Below are 7013 nucleotides of genomic sequence, written 5' to 3'. Positions count from 1 at the left end.
ACATCAGTTAAATAATATACCTCAGGGGCAACTACACTATCTCCATAGCAACTGCTATACCAAACCACTTTATCAGAAACAAGCTGCAAATCATCTTCATGTAGTTAAAATAATAAATATACACAAAAAAAGAGCACAAATGTGAAAGTAAAGAATCATAAGCGTCTATCATTATTAAATTAATGATGTCCTTTGCAGAAAACCTTAAGAACTTTCTGTCTTCAAGCTTTGTCATGAAATATTTAATTAAACATTGATTATGTACACTAGCATGAGACTAACATACTTATTTTTATAGATGCCACCATACATACAGTACATGGGCAAGTCACCTGGGACCTGGCACACTGACACAGGCTGTTTGGTGTGACTGAAGAATTGTGTAATATGACTCATCTTCTAAATATCTCTATTTTTTCATGTAAAAAAAACTAGCAAACTATATACTTTTGTAAACTGTGTATGTGTATGTTTTAGCATGTACATTTGGACATTTTGTGACAAACAAGATAGATCTAAGCATTTGTGTATGCATTATTGACATTAGTTTTCTTCTATTTTAGATACTTTATGGATAATAATTCAATTACAATGACATCAAAACCTTCTGCAAGGATATAAGCAGGGCCGGCAATAGAACTATTGGGGCCCCATACACTGATATTTCTAGGGGCCCCCCACCCACCCCATTAGATGCTATTATTCGCCATCTATTTGCTGTAACATAAACTGGATGCACTATGGCCTACGTTCTATCACACTGACACACTCCCACACTCTGCAGTCTGTGTTCTATCACACTGATGCACTCCCTCCCACCCGCAGCTTGCGCTCTATGACATGATGCCTTCTCCCTGTGGCCTGTGATCTATTACACTGACATACTCACTCTGTGGCCTAAGCTCTATCACACTGATGCAATAATTCATCCTGCAGCCTGCGCTCTATCACACTAATGTTCTCCCTCACCCTATGGCCCACAGTAATGCCACTTATGTACAGTATTACTGCCTGTGCACAATTCCCAGAGCAACAAAGCTTGTCCACAGTAATGCCCCTTACCCATATTGAGCCTCACCACAATAGTTACCCATCTCCCAATGGTGCACACTTACCCACCCTCCCCTGAGACACAATAACCCCCCTCCCCATAGTACACAGTTAAATCTCCTTCCACCAGAGGCACAATTAGTTGTTCATAGGCCCCATAGCAATAGTTTGTAAGGGCCCCTATTTACCAGCCAATACTGATCATTTTAGATAGCACATCTAACTTACATAGGGAAGATGTGTGTCCCAAAGCTCTGGGCCCCATAGCAGCTGCATCCCCTGCACCTATGGTAGTTACACCCTTGCGTTCCACATATTACATAGTTCCCTCATAGTTCTGGTATCATGGAACTCTGCTGTACACTGCTCAGGGCTCCAGGGGAAGCTCGGGCAGTCAGCCCGTGGTCTCAGGGCACAGTATACACAGTGTCCTCCAGCACCTGCTGCCTGCACCAGTGCCTCCTGCAGCACTGCCTCCTCCAGCTGCCCAGTGGTCACATCGCCAGTTCTGTATAAGTGGTGGCTGGGAACTGCCACACACTGCTACACCTCTGAGGACAATACTCCCAGGCCCCAACCAGTGAGTAAGTGATTACAGGGACAGACTTTGGGAGACTATGTGTTATCCCCTCTAAATCTGTGCCTAAACCCCAGGGGCCCCTCTGACCCTCAAGGCCCATCACAGATGTCCCCCATGACCCCCCTGTCGCCGGGCCTGGAAATAAGACAGTTCTTTTGCCTGGAAACAATGATCAATTTATGTTCTGATGAAGCTGCTGGTAACTTAATGAATCCTGGTAAGGACGCATTAAGCTCTTGTCACCATATATATAATTATGAGGAACCCACCACACTCTCCATCAGTGTCAGTGCAACTCTACTGTTATTGCCTTCCCACTTCTGCATAGATCATAACTGGAACCACACGCATTAAATTTTGCACTGACTCATCCTAAGGATTGGGACTTTTACACCACAACCATTATCTTCTAAGATTTGTGAGCTTCACAATGAGGTGCCAATATAGAGCTTTCCCCAAATGCATGTGTTTTACCCTGCTATATTGATGTTTTCCAGATGGAATTATTCATGTATTAAATCTTGGCCAACTATCTGTTCACATATTGTACATTAACCACTTGAGTGGTATCCCCGGAAATTTTCCGGACTCAGCTGCGCGGCCACAGCATACTGTCCCGGGAAATTTCCAGGCATACCACTAAAATGAAGGTGTGCGCCAGTGGTGTCCAGGTGTACACCACTGGCGCATCACCTGTCTGGGCACCCCCCCAGTGGCTGTTCTGCTGTCCCCTCCCCTCAATCCCCCTCACCTCTCAGCTCCGGTGACTGTATGCCGGAGCTCCCCTGCCCACGCTGCCATTAGTACTAGTAATTGACAGACGGCAGGCTCGGAGATGTTTGTAGCGGCTCGGGGGGACTCAGGAGAGTTCAGGCACCCGAGTCCTCCCGAGCCGCCATCAAACATCCCCGAGCCTGCCGTCTGTGTGATCACTGACAGGCGGCAGGGGGCAGCGGCGATGGGGAAGCTCCGGTGTAATAACGCCAGAGCGATGGTGAGGGGGGGGGGGGGGGGCTGGCGGCTTCCAATTATCTGTAAATATATTTTTTTTTCTTAGGTGAATTACCACCAGTGACCACTAGATGCCACTTGATGGACCAAATTTCTTCTTAGTACAAAGTGAAACCAAGATGATCTGTTTAAAACTTCCTGGATATGGACAAAGGGAGCTGTGAAGACAGAGTTTGGGGTTAGGCACAGATATGGACTCTAGTATTAGTATTATACTCTATGAAAGCAATCGTTTTTAATTGCTTCTGAGTACAAATTAGCGTTATAGATAATGTTTTGCTAATTGATGTAATACTCTGATTATTCCCAGGAGGGTATCTTATAAATTGTCACTGTTGTCAGAAATACATGATTGTTTACAGTATATTATAAAATACTTTTTTTATTTTAAATGGTTAGGTTAATAAATGAAAGGTGTTTGTCTTAAGTATGAATGTAATATTAGTTATCATCTGAAATGTCACCCTTACAATTACTGTAGTTACTCTCCTCGCACATTTGGCATGTGATGCTCTTGCCTAGGCAACTGTTATTAACTTTACACTAGTGGAAGGAGGTACCTGGTGTGCTGCATGATATGCAGCACAACATGCACCTCTAGAGACTCTCATAAGATGTGGGGACCCATGGTACATGTACAGAAATAGTATTCTATATTGTAAATCACTACTGGTTCAAACTGATTGAGATGCAAATATGACTAAAGGATATATTTTCAGTACAAACCATATATAATTTATTACAAAGACATCACATTGAATTGCAAATGTGGGAATTTTAGACATTTTCCAATAACAATGAAAGTTTCCATATTACATAATATATAATATAATTTCCTTAAGCTGTGTACACATGTACCGATTTTTGGCTATTTTCGATTTGATTTTGCTTATGGAAGCAAAATCAAATCCACATCGAATGGTTTTTAGGACACTCAAACTGCATTCGATTTGATGCGCGCTTCCATTTTCACAAAATAGAAAAGTCTGCTGTGCAGCTAAGGAAATATCAAATTCGATCCAGTATATCAAATGTGTACAATGTACCATGAATGTAAATCAAATTCGATATTGAATTCAATATCTGTTACAAAAGTACAGTTCTGAAGATGGGAATGGGAAGATCTAATGCCAGATCTAATAGAAAATCTAATCTAATACCAGGGAACGGGGGGAGGGAGGAGTCAGTCGCACAGGAAAATAAGATTTTAATGTTAATAGGACCCTCAGTATGGTATTATTGATTTCCAATAATAATTTCGGGAGGGTGTGCTACCACTGGACACGGCGGAGAATTCAAACAAGAAAAAGAGAAGAATGTCTTCTATGTGGTGCACCTAATAGGCAAAATTATAGACATAAAATTTTACCTTTATTTGATTTATTAATTAAAAGACAAAGCGGTGAAATATTGACAAACAGTGAAACATATAACACAGACAGTGTTTTTAAAAGAGGAAAAAGAATCTATCCTCATTCAGTGTGGCCCAATTCCCTTGGAATCCCCTCAGTAAAGTAAACAGGCAAAGAACAATGCGGTATATGTAGTGTTAATGTTTCACTTCATTGCCTGTTGGTAGTTAGAGATGTGTATACTTGGCTTAAGTAGCCTACAATCTAAGGCTCTTTTATATTATGCCCTTAACACAGTGTGGTATATTCCCCACTGAGTAAGCGACTATACAGATCTGCCACTATCTGTGTCGCTACCTCTGCCTGGGGAAGAGAAGGCTAGACTGCTGTAGCCCAAGTTGATGGTTGATCAAGGGTTAATAACACCCGTGAGTGTGGTGAATTAGGTGTATATTCTTACAGTCACAATTTAACTGAGGGCATTGTGCCTATACAGTAGGTGGCAACTAGTGAGAACTGCCACTTCTCCTCTAGCTCCACGCTGCTGTCAAAGGCAGAATTAATCGCGGCTGGAGAGTAAAAGGCTAGATGGGTTGCGGCATGTGAATATTTAGTGCCGCTTGTCCCCTATCTGCCTAGGAATATTACACGCTAACTAGACTTGTAATTAGGCTGTGCAGAGTCAGACGAGCGGCGGCGAGTCTCATACAACGCCGTCCGTCTCACCGTCTGCTCTAAAAGTAAGCGCACTGTCAGTGACAGCCAAGTCGGGCAGAGCTGGACGGACTGCGGCGTGTTTGATACAGCGCCGTTCATCCCCTGTCTGCTAAGGAGTTTAGTCCGCTACGGTGTAGACGTCACACACCGTGCGGCTAAGGAGCGTGAGAGCAAGCCCAGTGGAAACTGGCGTTCGCTCTATCCTAACCGCAGCACTGGTACACATTCAAAATACAATAATCATGGGGAAGGGAAGAGGGAGTCACACACTGACATTCGGTCAGTGTACAATTCGCAGAGTGAGCTTCATCAGGGTCCTGAAAAAGCTCACTCTGCGAAGTGTACACTGACCGAATGTCAGTGTGTGACTCCCTCTTCCCTTCCCCATGATTATTGTATTTTGAATGTGTACCAGTGCTGCGGTTAGGATAGAGCGAACGCCAGTTTCCACTGGGCTTGCTCTCACGCTCCTTAGCCGCACGGTGTGTGACGTCTACACCGTAGCGGACTAAACTCCTTAGCAGACAGGGGACAAACGGCGCTGTATCAAACACGCCGCAGTCCGTCCAGCTCTGCCCGACTTGGCTGTCACTGACAGTGCGCTTACTTTTAGAGCAGACGGTGAGACGGACGGCGTTGTATGAGACTCGCCGCCGCTCGTCTGACTCTGCACAGCCTAATTACAAGTCTAGTTAGCGTGTGATATTCCTAGGCAGATAGGGGACAAGCGGCACTAAATATTCACATGCCGCAACCCATCTAGCCTTTTACTATCCAGCCGCGATTAATTCTGCCTTTGACAGCAGCGTGGAGCTAGAGGAGAAGTGGCAGTTCTCACTAGTTGCCACCTACTGTATAGGCACAAAGCCCTCAGTTAAATTGTGACTGTAAGAATATACACCTAATTCACCACACTCACGGGTGTTATTAACCCTTGATCAACCATCAACTTGGGCTACAGCAGTCTAGCCTTCTCTTCCCCAGGCAGAGGTAGCGACACAGATAGTGGCAGATCTGTATAGTCGCTTACTCAGTGGGGAATATACCACACTGTGTTAAGGGCATAATATAAAAGAGCCTTAGATTGTGGGCTACTTAAGCCAAGTATACACATCTCTAACAGGCAATAAAGTGAAACATTAACACTACATATACCGCATTGTTCTTTGCCTGTTTACTTTACTGAGGGGATTTCAAGGGAATTGGGCCACACTGAATGAGGATAAATTCTTTATCCTCTTTTAAAAACACTGTCTGTGTTATATGTTTCACTGTTTGTCAATATTTCGCCGCTTTGTCTTTTAATTAATAAATCAAATAAAGGTTAAATTTTATGTCTATAATTTTGCCTATTAGGTGCACCACATAGAAGACATTCTTCTCTTTTTCTTGTTTGAGAAAATCTAATCTATCATCAAATCAAAAGCAAATCGAAGTGTGTGTGCATAGCTATAGGAGGATATGCATCTTCAATTTGGAAATGTAAACCTTGTAAATTAAATAACAATGTAATAATGAAATAACAAGATCAATAGCAATGGACCAAAATAGCTCTTATGGTGCCAACCAGATGAAAGGAGCCCCAGCAACATATATAGAACATTGCCTTTTATTCCCTTAGTGAACTTCATATCAAACAAAATATGTATTTCATTTATTTGTGCTGACTCCATGCTAGATTTATTCTCAGTTGTGTGGCAAGGTTCCAGTACACTCAAGATGTTCTAGAGTCACTATGGCAAAATAAAGCTATCAAGCTCAATTGAACTTTTAGTGTACAACAAAATCATCAAAACAAATTCAACAAAATGCCAGCTTATTTTGTACAAGCCCTGTCCGTTATTCCTCTGAGTAAGAGAATTACAGACAATAGGCTGGATGTAATGAGGTGTTCGTCTGGAGGCTGTTCAGGATGAAGTTTTTTTTAAAGGGGACATCATTTAAAAGGGATATTTTTACCTTGTAAATGACTGCCTTATTTAAAACCTCAGAGTTCAACCGGCATCTTGCACTTACTGGGATGCAACGTTCTGCAGAAGTGAGTTTTGTACACCAACTGGAACCTCAATCTCCAGTCTGGAAATGCTTCAGCACTCAATAAATAAATAAATAAATGTCCCTGACATTTCAGTCCGACACTATAGTGGATGAAACACATAAGCACACATTTAACTGCTTTCAGTATGGTACCACCACAAGCCTGAGTTTAGCCAGAAGGCAGGGGAAAAAGCAGGATTTTCATGGGGCGGGTGGGTTCTATACATGTACATATTTATATATACAGACACACACTTTAATATGTA

The sequence above is a fragment of the Crinia signifera genome, chromosome 6 (assembly GCF_055691185.1).
Source record: "Crinia signifera chromosome 6, ASM5569118v1, whole genome shotgun sequence".
NCBI lineage: Eukaryota > Metazoa > Chordata > Amphibia > Anura > Myobatrachidae > Crinia > Crinia signifera.
The sequence above is the reverse complement of the archived record's forward strand: the minus strand, read 5'-3'. Positions refer to the sequence as shown.